This window comes from Pan troglodytes, chromosome 15, assembly GCF_028858775.2.
Source record: "Pan troglodytes isolate AG18354 chromosome 15, NHGRI_mPanTro3-v2.0_pri, whole genome shotgun sequence".
In the NCBI taxonomy this organism is placed as follows: Eukaryota; Metazoa; Chordata; class Mammalia; order Primates; family Hominidae; genus Pan; species Pan troglodytes.
Genome location: NC_072413.2, coordinates 51,690,494 through 51,703,266, shown reverse-complemented (window position 1 = coordinate 51,703,266; position 12,773 = coordinate 51,690,494). Strand labels below are relative to the sequence as shown.

General features: G+C 37.1%; 1 long non-coding RNA gene across 3 annotated transcripts in view; it reads right to left on the bottom strand.

Moving 5' to 3' along the window:
• The window catches only part of LOC134808354 (uncharacterized), a 517,830-nt gene that overhangs the window by 36,051 nt on the left and 469,006 nt on the right, over positions 1 to 12,773 (bottom strand). For 2 of the 3 annotated variants that reach the window (XR_010151119.1, XR_010151117.1), the window contains exon 4: positions 11,886 to 12,061. This is a non-coding gene — a long non-coding RNA (uncharacterized LOC134808354). Of the gene's footprint in view, positions 1 to 10,161; positions 12,062 to 12,773 lie in introns of those variants that run through there. The other variant, XR_010151118.1, reaches the window with a different exon arrangement.

Below are 12,773 nucleotides of genomic sequence, written 5' to 3'. Positions count from 1 at the left end.
TTTAGATTGTGATTTTATATGACCTAGCTTGAGAAGGATTAATGCCTAAATAAATCTCTTACACTTTCAGCTTTCCTGAAATCCCACGTAACCCACAATTGCTCTCAAAAGCTTCAAAAAATAGTGATGAAAAAGGTTAACTCTGATGCTGTTCTGGAGCTGAAAGCAGATTTTGACCTTGGATAAACATGCTGGATTTTCGCTGTTGAATGTATTGGGCACAATTCAAGGTACACATTCATTCCAGAATGTACTTGATAAAAATAAGAAATTTGCATGTCTTAGAGGGACATGGACACATTCTTTATACTCAGTTGCAGACTGGTTGTTTTAAAAAATTAAGTGTTAACAATTTGCTTACAGTTCTTGCTCATATATGGTAACTCGAAAATTGTCAGTGCTGAGTTTAGCTGGAAAACTCCTGGAAGTGTCAACCCATTCTCAAAATAAATGGTTTTCACAGCTATGATTTTATACAAAAATTTTGAGCGGTTTAGAGTATCAATCCTTTTCATTACCATTGTGCTTCATTTAAATTAAATTTTCAAGAGAGTTAATGTGCCGACATGCTATTGTCAAACTGAACAACAACAAAAAACAAACCCCAGTCCCTTGAATAGAATTTATTTCAAGATTGTTTTGAAATAGTTTTCCACTTTAAGGTATGTGAACTACAGAATTTGTATTTTTATTTAGTCAAAAACATGTGGTTGTTGAAATACTCCTTAATTTATTTTATTGGCTGTATTGATTTTCTCACTTTAAAACATCTAATAACAATTACTCACTGTTTGTGCTGGAACATTATGAACACCAACAAGGACATTTCCCTTAAAAAGTAATGGTGTCCTAATGTATGTTACAGGTTGATGGGTGCAGCAAACCACCATGGCACGTGTATACCTATGTAACAAACCTCCACATTCTGCACATGTATCCCAGAACTTAAAGTATTTAAAAAAAAAAAAAAGTATGGCCGCTCACAGTGGCTCACTCTTGCAATCCCAGCACTTTGGAAGGCCGAGGCGGACGGATCACGAGGTCAGGAGATGGAGACATTCCTGGCTAACACAGTGAAACCCCGTCTCTACTAAAAATACAAAAAATTAGCCAGGCGTGGTGGCAGGCGCCTGTAGTCCCAGCTACTCGGAAGGCTGAGGCAGGGGAATAGCTTGAACCCGGGAGGCGGAGCTTGCAGTGAGTCGAGATCGCACCACTGCACTCCAGCCTGGGTGACAGAGCGAGACTCCGCCTCAAAAAAAAAAAAAAAAAAAAAAAAAAAAAAAAAAAAAAAAAAAAAGTAATGGTGTCTGAAAAAGGAGGAAAGCTTGTCATAAAGACTAGGTTCTGGTGCCAAAATAGAGAATAAAAAAGTAGAGTCCATTTTTTGAGTGGTAACCATAATGAAGTCAGTCTTAGACATACTGCTACTGAGACAGCTCTACAACACATAGGAGTAAAGGTCCAATGGGCCATAGGAAGTCAGAACTCAAGCTCAGAAATGAGTCTGGACTGGATGTATATATTTGAGGACTGGGCTAGAGATGATTACTATGTATAGCTTGCTCATACCACCAACACCTCCCACAGCTCCTGACCCTGTTGATGAGATTCTGAGGGAGGAGATATCCCAGGGTGACAAACCTACAAACACACCTGTTACCTATTTTTCATGGCTTAGTTCCAATAGAGCTATTTTAACCAAATTCTCCCTGTCAATTAAATTTGAATTAAGAAACAAGAAATACAAAATGTGTTTACCCATTGGAAGAGAAAGTTCAAGGGAAGATGTCATGAGACAGAATCAAGGCTCGCAGGGCTGTGACAAACCAAAACCACATGTGAACCAAAGTCATAAGTGAGAAGAACTCAATTAACTAGAGAAAGCCCAACGAAGGCAGGACAGAAACAAGGGAAACTACTAAATGTGGCTGAACCTTGTCAACAAAAGAATGATCATGTGAAAATGATTGTAAGAAATAAGAAAAACCCAAAAGTGGTTTTTCCTTTTGTCTTACACAGTCATACTCATCACACTTCTGACATCTTGAATTGTAGTTCCCATAATCCCTACGTGTCATAGGAGGGACCCGGTGGGAGGTAATTGAATCTTGGGGGTGTTTACCCCCATGCTGCTGTTCTCGTGATAGTGAGTGAGTTCTCCTGAGATCTGATGGTTTTATAAAGGGCTTTTCCCCCCTTGCCTGCCACCATGTGAAGAAGGACACGTTTGCTTCCCCTTCTGCCATGATTGTGAGGCTTCCCCAGCCATGTGAAACTGTGAGCCCCTTACACCTATTTTTCTTTATAAATTACTCAGTCTTGGGTGTGTCTTTATTAGTAGTTGAGAATAGATGTATACAATACTTCAGTGATTTAGGCTGGAGTTGGCCAAGAGGTATCTAGCTATAACAAACCTGCATTTTCTTGAGGACCTACTTGCTCTCCACCTGCCTACTCCTGTGATTCACTAAGAAATGGCACCATATACAGAAAACACCCCAGGGCAGCATGCTCAGACTACACAGTGACTAAGAGAAATGGCCACTTCACTTTTACTCAATGGTGGAATTTGTTGGGAAGTATGGGGAGCTGGATGAATACTAAAAAGGAGAGATGCTGGTGAACCGAGGTGAGGATCATTGGTTGGGTGTAGCATATGAGGTTTGAGTGAAGGTGACAAGTCAGGAGGGGACAATAGGTCAATGGAACCATGAAGAAAAGGTTACTCTGCAAGTTGAAGGTGGCTTAGAGGACCAAAAGCACTTTCAAAAAACATGCAGACTGCTGATTCACACTGACTGCATTTCACTAAGATTTTTAGAGAGCTGTCCAAATGTTTCAACACCTGCTTCACATGAGGGAAAATCCTCTTGTAAACAATAGTGAGTCATCACCCAGGGCCTGCGAGAAAGGTGCTCTTGGGGTATATGCACATTTGCTCCAGGTTCCCTTTGATGGACAGTGACTGAAAATAGAATCTAACCTTCTTTGCCCCAGAAATGTTTGCCGAAAAAGGGAAAATTGTAGGTGAAAAAAAAAAATAACAGGACACGTATTATATACCTAAGCACATAAATAAATCTACCCCTTATGTATTTGTGTAGCTGGAAAACATGATAATTACATTTCCAAATGGTTATTGAATCCCCTGCAAATGTATACTTAAACAGTCATAGCAATGAACAGAGACTGGATGGCTCATTAGTTGTGAGAAATAAAGGCATTCCATTTACATCACCTATTCCAAGGAGAATGAGGCCAGAAGCAACTTGACTGAGTAGCAAAAAGGCATCCTTTGTGAATAGGTGAGATCACAAAACATAGATTGCAATGTTTAGTATTATTATCCACTTATTCACTCTTTCAGCCAGTGGTTACTAAGTGTTATGTGACAAGTACGTTGATACGATAAAAGCTGGAAATACTAAGATGACAAAACATTGCCCCATCATATAGGGAAAGAGAAGAAGATTAGCCTAAATTTAACACAATATCATGAAGGCTGAAAATGTGTAAGAAGCTATACAGAGGAGAAAAAGAATATAAACTAAAGTTATTTGTAATAATGCCTTGTATTTGAATAGCTCTAAATGATTGGGCCAAAATAGCAGCTTGGTGAAAACTATGCTAGATGGCCCAGTACTTTAATCAAAATGAAAACTTAAAGAAATAATAATTATTAATGTTTTAAATAATGGCAATGTTGTTGCACCAAGGGTTTGTTTAGATAGTTCTTTATATAGATTTTTAATATTTTTGCCCATTTTCCAAGCTTTTCCTTCAATCTTTTAAATTTCTAATTTATTTTAGGCAACTCCTTTAAAAAGTAAGCTTCATGAGGTGAGGACATATGTCCTTTTTGTTTACAATTTTATTTCTGATACTTATTGGAATTCCTGACATATAGTAGTTTTTCAATGTATTTAGTTAAGAAGTGAATGAGGCCGGGCGTGGTGGCTCACTCCTGTAATCTCAGCACTTTTGGAGGCCAAGGCAGGCAGATCACGAGATCAGGAGTTCGAGACCAGCCTGACCAACACGGTGAATCCCTGTCTCTACTAAAAATACAAAAATTAGCCAGGTGTGGTGGCGTGTGCCTGTAATCCCAGCTACTCAGGAGGCTAAGGCAGGAGAATTGTTTGAACCTGAGAGGCAGAATTTGCAACGAGCCAAGATCGCACCACTGTTCTCCAGTCTGGGCGACAGAGCGAGACTCCGTCTCAAAAAAGTAGTGAATGAATAATTTCACTATGCACAATTTATAAGCAGTAGGAGTTCATATCTTCTAGCACAGCTGTTTCAGGCACATTCCTCACTTCCAACTGATATGTGTGATACTGCACTTTTGGGATCTTTGTAGGATATCCTAGAAATTCAGTTCCAAGCCCCAAGCAACTCATTTTCAGGACATTAGGACATTTGATGGTTCCATTCATCCCGTGTATACAACCTACCCATGCACTGTATGCTTTTTAAGATCTCTACCATGTTGTGTATATGGCCACATCAGTTGTCTCCAGGGAAGGGAACTGGATGTTTGGAGGACAAGAGTGGGAGGGAGATTTTCTTTGTTTTACTGTATACTGTTTAAAATAGTTTGACTGTTGTACCATGTGATTCTATTACATTTTTTAAACAATGAATTTTTAAAAATGTGCTTCCATAAGCACTGTGATCTTTTGCTAAATTTGTGTTTTCAGGGAATTCCAACAGATAACCTACATATGCACTCAATATTAGACTTCACTGAGATCATTTTAAGTTAATGTTTCTTTCTCTTTTTTTTTTTTTTTTTTTTTTTTTTGAGTCAGAGTTTGCTCTGTCGCCCAGGCTGAAGTGCAATGGCACAATCCGGCTTACTGCAACCTCCACCTCGCAGGTTCAAGCAATTCTCCTGCCTCAGCCTCCTGAGTAGCTAAACAATTTGTTGTTCAAAATAATGTCATCACTGCACAAGTTTTGAAGTGATTTGAATATAATACAATTCCCTTTTTCCTGAGTGGTAATTTTGGGAAAAATTCACTTTGTATTTGACATATTTACCAATCTGTGGCCAATGCAGAGTAATCATTAATCGTAATGCATGCAAATATCCTGCTTTGGCCATTGAAAATGTTGAAAAAGATAATAAAATGCATCTACCCTTGTGTAATGAAAGTGATAGAATGATATGGCCATTTGATCAATTTTTGATCTCTTCCCTAGTCTGATAGGCCAAACTGATGAACACGCCAAGGAAGTACCATTTTAAACATCCCTTTTTATTTATTTGATCATATACCACAGCTCAGATATAGAATATCCATACAGAATAGAGACATTTTAAAGGCTATGAAAGCTTTATTAAGTCATAGTTTCTCTTTCAATGGTACTTTTCCTTCCTAAAAATTTTTAGGATCCAGCTAATGAATTAGGTGACCTACAGAGGCTTTTACATTTTAAAATGCCCAGTCCATCAAGAAATAACAGGACACGCAATAACTACTGTGGTCTCAGCTCAAAAAGCACTCCTCCTCCTGAACTATGTGCTCTCTCTGCTATTTTCTGGCTCTCTCCCCTATAATTCATACAGAGAGTGCGTTTAGTGGTAGGAACAATTGCCAACTTTTTAACCAAATTTGCTCTCATTGCTAGACAAAGTGCTTGATGCCTTTTTTTGGTTTGAAAGTAAATGACATTCACACACAGTTGCCTATTGATAGAGGAAGCCTTAGCTACAAAAGAATTGCTGTGTCCAATTACCGACTCAAATAAAGAAAAATAGAGAGCAAATGAAAAGTCACCTTAAAATGTGATTCAGACAAAGAATAATAAACAGTACCATCATGCTCCTTTTAAAGAAATACACAAATGTGTTCAATATGCCTCTATTAGCACAATATAGTCTCAGATTTCAAATATACTTTCTAGTTCTTATGGGGCAAATGCCAAGCTCTCAATGAATCTATCTCCAAGAATTATATTTTTGTGTGTTTTTACTCCAGTGTGTCCTCAGAAAACATCAACTTGTTCCAAACCCCACTAATCCCATGGAAAATTGCTCAGGGCAAAACCATTACTAAAGCTCTCAAAAAGTCAGAGCTCACCAGCTGTGTGCCAAAGCCCCCTCCTCAGTGTTTACCTTAGAGTACCAGCTGCCCCAAGAGGCACAGCATTCTGCATATGGAGAGGAAGCCACAGTCACAGTTCCAATATTCCTGAGCTGCCACTGGGTGATTTAGAGACACCCTTATACATATGATGTCATGCACTCATTTTTAAAATGTGACTTAGATCTGAGGCAATACATTATTTGCAATTTTATGTATCAGTAATGCCAGTTTACAAGGATGGTTTACTGTCCATATATGTAGGCCAGGAAGTGGTGGTGTTGAGCTTGGAGGATTGGAAAAATAAGCCCAGGTGACTGGAGTGTGAGAGGGCAGTAGCATAACTTAACCCTTAGAAATCGTGAAAAGATTCTGAACTTTATCTAAGGGTAATGGAAAGGCAGAGTGACAGAACACTTGGGTTTTAGGATTTCCCAGGATTCAGCGAGGAGAGGTGAGAGTTACTCCACAACACTTTCAGGCATTGAGTTGACTTGGGTAGTGCTGGCGAGTTCTCAGCCCTCACTACTTGTTAAATTCCCATCCCCACACCAGCTGTGTGAAAAGTAAAGCGATAGCTTCAGCATCTTTTCTCCTGCACAAAGGACCTACAGATGTCAACACTAGACAAGAGTCTGTTAGTACTTCTGTTTTACTTTATTGTTTTCGTGGTTAATAAACTATATGATAAACTGTGCCATAAGCTGACTATGGAAAGTCTCAGTTGGAAAGAGTTCCCTGATTTAAATAAAAAAAATTCCATTTGGGCTGGATTTAAATCTCAAGAGGCCAGAGTTCTGTAAAATGAAATTTGTTGCAGCATATTTCACAGAGGGTTAATATAACTCATTGACATCCTACATTTTACGTAGCCTTTAATGTAGCAATTCTCCACTGTAAAAATAGCCTTAATGAGAAGGTTAAAATAGTTTGAAATTGTTCATTCTAAGGGAGGAGTATAGCTGGATTTACTTTTTGAAGAACCAACACCCCACTATGAAGAAAATGAAATAAAGTCAGAATGATAGCCACGCAGCATGGGAGATTTAAATATACTATAGGGTTGTAGATTCTTTGTTTGCTTGTTTGATTTTTAATAATAAACACATTATTCCATATGGTTAGTACATAGAGGACTTCGTCTTCTCTTTCCCACAAAAATCCCCCCTGTTTAGCAGTTTACAACTGACTTGCTGGTTTCCAATATACAGAATTAGAATCAGCAAAGGATCAAATGTAAGGTTCTGAACTGGTTGGAGAGATTTCTCTAATACTTTCAAAATTAGATATAATTTACATACAGTAAAATTCACCCTTTCTAATGTACACTAGTGTACAGTTCATATGGTTGTGTAACCATTACCACCACCGCAATAAAAATATCATCCCCTAAATTCCCTCATACGCTGGTTAGTCAACTACACATCCTGCTCCAGACCTTACCAGCTACTGGTCTGTTTTCTGATCTTGTAGCTTAGCTTATTCCAGAATGCCATATAAATGGGATTATAGAGTGTGTAGCCTTTGAGCCTGGCCTCATTCATTTCCATAATGCATTGGAGATTCATCTGTGTTGTTGCACGTGTCATTACTTCATCTGGTTTTTTTGCTGAATGGTCTTCCATTGCACAGGTGCACTGCAGTATGTTTATCCATTACTCGGATGAAGGATGTTTGTGTTGTTTGCACTTTGGGGTGATTTAGAATAAAGTTGCTGTAGACATTTGTGTACAGATTTTTTGTGTGAATATAGCTTTTTATTTCACTAGGGTAAATACAAATGGAATTACTGAATTTTATTGTAAATATAGGTTTAATTTTAAAATAAACTGTCAAATTGTTTTGCAAAGTAGCTACACTTTGCATTCTCACCAGCAATGTACAAGAGAATGGCAGTTGCTCCACAGCCAAATTAAATGTCAGTATTCTCAGAGATTTTTATTTTAGCCATTTTGATGAGGATGTAAATATAATATCATGTGATTTTAATTTTCATTTCACTAATGACTAATGATGTTGATCATCTATTCATGTTCTTGTTTATCAACATATATTTTTGGTGATTTATCAGTTCAAACCTTTTGCCCATTTTTTTTTTCATTGGATTGTTTGGATTCTTGAGTTTTAGGAGTTACTTATATATACTGGATACAAGTACTTTAACAGATATGTGTTTTTAGAATATCTTCTATTATTTTTGTGGCTTCTCTTTTTATTCTCTTAAGAGTGTCTTTCAAAGAGCTGAAGTGTATAATTTTGCTAAAGTCCAGTTTATTAATTATTTTTTCATTTAATGATCATGTTTTCATCTACAAGAAATCTTTGCATAATCCAAGGGCACAAAACTTTTCTCCAATGTTTTCTTATGGAAGTTTGAAAGTTTTTGGTTTTATATTGGGTCTATGATCCATTTAAAGATTATTGTTATATATGTTGAAAGGTATGGGTGGATGGGGCATTATTTTTTTTGTTCATGGAGATCCAAACGTTATAGTACCATTTGTTGAAAAGGTTGTATTTTCTCCATTTAAATTAATGTTACACATCAATATTTTAAGAGCAGGACAGTTTAAAATAGTACCAAAACCTTGAAATACATAGGTATAAATCTAACAAAACATATTTACAATCTGTATGCTGAAAATTACAAAACACTGAGAAAGAAATTTTTAAAAGACCTAAACAAGAGATATACTGTGCTGATGAACTGGAAGGCTCAATATTGTGAAGACATTAATTCTTCTTCCCATACTGCTCTATGAATTGAAAACAATCCCAATCAAAGTCTCAGTAGGACTTTTTCTTGAAATTGACAAGCTGAAGCTAAAAATTATATGAAAAATCCAAGGATCTAGAATACTCAAAATAATTTTGAAAGGGAGAACAATTTTGAAGGACTTACACTCTCTATTTTCAAGGATTACTAAAAGTTGCATTAATCATAAAAGTATGGTATTGGCAAATGGACATACACAGAGGTCAGTGGAAGAGAATAGAATGTGTAGATAGAGAGTCATACCACTAAATTTTGACAAGGATTCAAAGATAATTTAATGAAGAAAGTGTGATATTTTCAATTAATGATGCTGAAACAACTAAATATCCGTGTTTCAAGAAATGAAACAAAACATGGGGCCAAGGTAAATAAAAAGCTTAACAGGAACCCGAAAAAAAAAAAAGTCACTTATCTCTGTAGATTTTTACTCCTTTTATACTACAAGTCTTCTTTTCTTAGCCTGTCAGCGTGATTCAAGAAAACAAAAGAACCCATCTTCCTATGAGATTCCAGGCTTCCAGAGCTTTTTTGACGTTGATAAAACATACATATTTTCTATGTCTATTGGCATTTGTGAATTGTCTTTTCATTTCTTTAGTTTTTCATTTGGAGTATTCATCTTTCCCTGATTGATTTAGAAGAGCTTTTCACATGTGTAGACAATATATCTGTGTTTGACACATAGCATTCAAATATTTTTTTCCAGGTTTCTCATTTCTGTCCAATTTGGTTCATGTACTTTTTGACATACAGGGGTTTTCATTTTTATGTAGATAAGTATATAAATTTTTTTCTCTTTGGCTAAATTTGTTCGGAATTCTCTTGAAGAGCTTCAAATTGTCCATGAAACTTTCAGAAATGCATGTAAATATTAGAAGTAGGTGTACAAGTAAGCATTTTTTTAGGCGTTGAATCTGAAGCTTTTATCAGATTCAATAGATTTCAATCAGTTCTGATACTTTCAAAGGGTCAAGAATCATGATATCATGTTGCCTATACTCTTATGCTTGAATAGGTGTTCACCAATCTGGTATCAGATATTTATCTATATTACCTTCCAGCTTTTTATCTTAAATGTGTATATAATACATATGGAAGTTATGTTGGTGAATGACGTGAAGTAGAGATTCAAATTTACTTTCATTAAATTCAGTTATTTATCCCAGAACTATTCATAGAATAACTTTATCATATGTTATCAATTTACTCAATAAATATTTATAGATAGTCTGTAGTGAGGTAGATCCTGTTCTTGGTGGAGGTATAATAAAGACTAGTAAAATCAAGTTCTTTGCCTTCAAAATGTGCACATTTTAATAGTAAGAATAATTAAATTAAATAGACATTATGCAGTGGTGAGTGCCAGCAGAGGGTTAGTAGAGGGTGATACAGAAAAATGCACAGAAGACACTTAACTGGTATATGGAATCAGGAAGATCCCCTCGGAATTTTGGGAAAATGAACAAGAGTTCATTCAAGCCAAGAGAATCAGGTGGCATGTGACAGGAGGGAGAGTTACAGGAAGAGAAAATAGCAGGAACTAAGGCCCACAGGAACTGACAGATATTAGACCTAGCCTGAGTGCTTTTCCTTTTAAGCAATCTGGGTGTCCCACCTTTGTCCTTACACGTCTTACATCTCCCGGTTATGCCTAGGTGTTGGTGCCTGTTCCTTATGTTGCTTCTTATAGAATGTGAACTACTTCAATCCACATACCAGGTTTTCCTTCAGCAACAGGAAAATTTTCTCGTCATGTATTTTAAAATTAGTTTATATTTCTGCTTTCAGACATTTTAAATTGCAAGTGGTTAAGGTTAGAATTCAAGGGCCTGAGCTTTGTAGTTGCCACGCCTGGCTTTCATTCCATCTTCAGCCTCTCTACTTAACAGCTGTATGGGTCAGGGCAACTTATGTTTAACTCTATGAAGTTTGATGTCTCCATCTATGAGCCAGAGATAATAACAATGCCTACCTCTTAGAGTTGCTGTGAAAAGCAAACTAAATTAAATAATACTTGTAAAGCTCATAGCCCAATACCTGGAATATAGCACCTTTAAATGTTAACAATAACTGCAAGCTCTTAAGCTATTTAAAAATCACTTCAAAATTTGAAAAAATTAAAAACTATTTCAGTATGCAAGCTAAAACTAAAAATATATTTTGTCCCCAGCCCCCTGACGGTTGGAGGCTTTTCAGAGAAGTCTTGAATAGAAGCATTATCCCTTTCTTGCAGAATGAAGGAGAGCAGAGTTCCTGGCTCTCAAAAATGCATCTTCTTGAGTAGTTTCCAAGCAACATTTCTTATAGTTGGGCATTCTGCAACCCCTCCCTTCCTTTCTCTTTGTAAATAGCTTGAAATCTTTTTTATTATTAATTTAATATTTATTTTATTAAAAACATATTAGCTAAAACAATTAGCTTGATTTAAACTTCCAACTGTTTTCCTGCCAAGGATGTTAGGAATTTTCATTATTCCCTTTGGGAATTTTGAGGCTGCTTTAGCCAGTTTAAGAACAGGGTACTGGTACACCAACGTTAATATTGGCTGTAAAACTTGCCTTAAATGAAAGGATTTGAAGTCCCATGCAAAGATATGCTGATTTAAGTAAGTTCTTAATAAAGAAGGGCCAAGCATGAAGTCTTATATTTTGAAGTCAGAAAGCATTCTGCTCTGAAAGGCATAAAGTTTTGTTGCCTGACTGTAAAATGTGAATGTTTATTTGTTGTTAAGTTTGCGTTTCTGTATTAACCTGGTATTTCCTGAAATGTAAGATGAAACAAGGACTTGGGTACAGATGGCTTATATGGGGATGTGAAACAAGGTATGAACAACTAAGAGAAGAAAAATAGGGAAACGCAAGGCAAGAGTGTGCTATTGAGCTAGTCCTTTCCCTTGGTGGCCAAGAGTTGCCATGGGCAACTCCCTAACCCTTCCAGGTCTGTGTGTGCAACATGATGGCTAACCAGAATGCTGCAGGAGCACCATGACAGTGAAGCAGGGTGCTGTCAGGTCATACCTGGATGCAGCTGGTTCCCATGGCAATGGTTGTTATGAAAAGGTGGGACAAGAGGATATGAGACAGGGCACAAGAAGAATCCAGTGCAGTCCACTGCTTGTATTGGTCAATTCCGGGTGCACCCTACTTCAAGTCCAAGCTGCCACAGAGCCTTTAAGATGATGACTGGCCCCAAGCTGTAAAATAACAATGCACAAAGTTAGTGAATAAGTGACAGACCCTGCTTCAGCCACTGCAATTAATATTCATCTCCTCCCTTCTCTACTCCCTTCCCCCATTCTAGATTCCCTGATTTGACCAACATTTCAGCAGGTCTGGTTTCTTACATTGTGAGAAGAGACAGAACTTTATCTGTATAAGGTTGGAGCTTCAGTTGTTTCACTCTTGTTGAGCCATGGTTGCTGATCTCACCCACTTACAGTTACCAATGGGCATGGAATCACCAAGAGATGCCCTGGTGAATCTCTTGGGATCCAAGTGTTATCCTTCCTTTTTCAGTTGCTTAGAGATCAAAATATCTAGGTGGCAGTCAAATGTTACAAGTTTATTTAAACTCTTACGGTATCCCTAGAGAAGACTAACCTCTGAAACCAAGAATTAGGACTTTGAATTGAGCAAAGAAAGGATTATTGGGATAGGAAAGACAAATTTTATATGTTTCCAGTGTCTGAAAACATTATTTACCATTTGTACGATCCTGGCATTGATCAAAGCAAGCTGGTACAGTGCCATGCACAAAAACTAATGGATGATCTATTTGCACAGGTGCTACATACTGCAAAGCAAAGTATCTACAACAACTGCAATAAGTCACCCTGATCATTCTTCAACCTAAAGATTTGCAACTCTCATCCAAGTTCAACTGGTTGAAAGAGCCTGCCTCCTCAC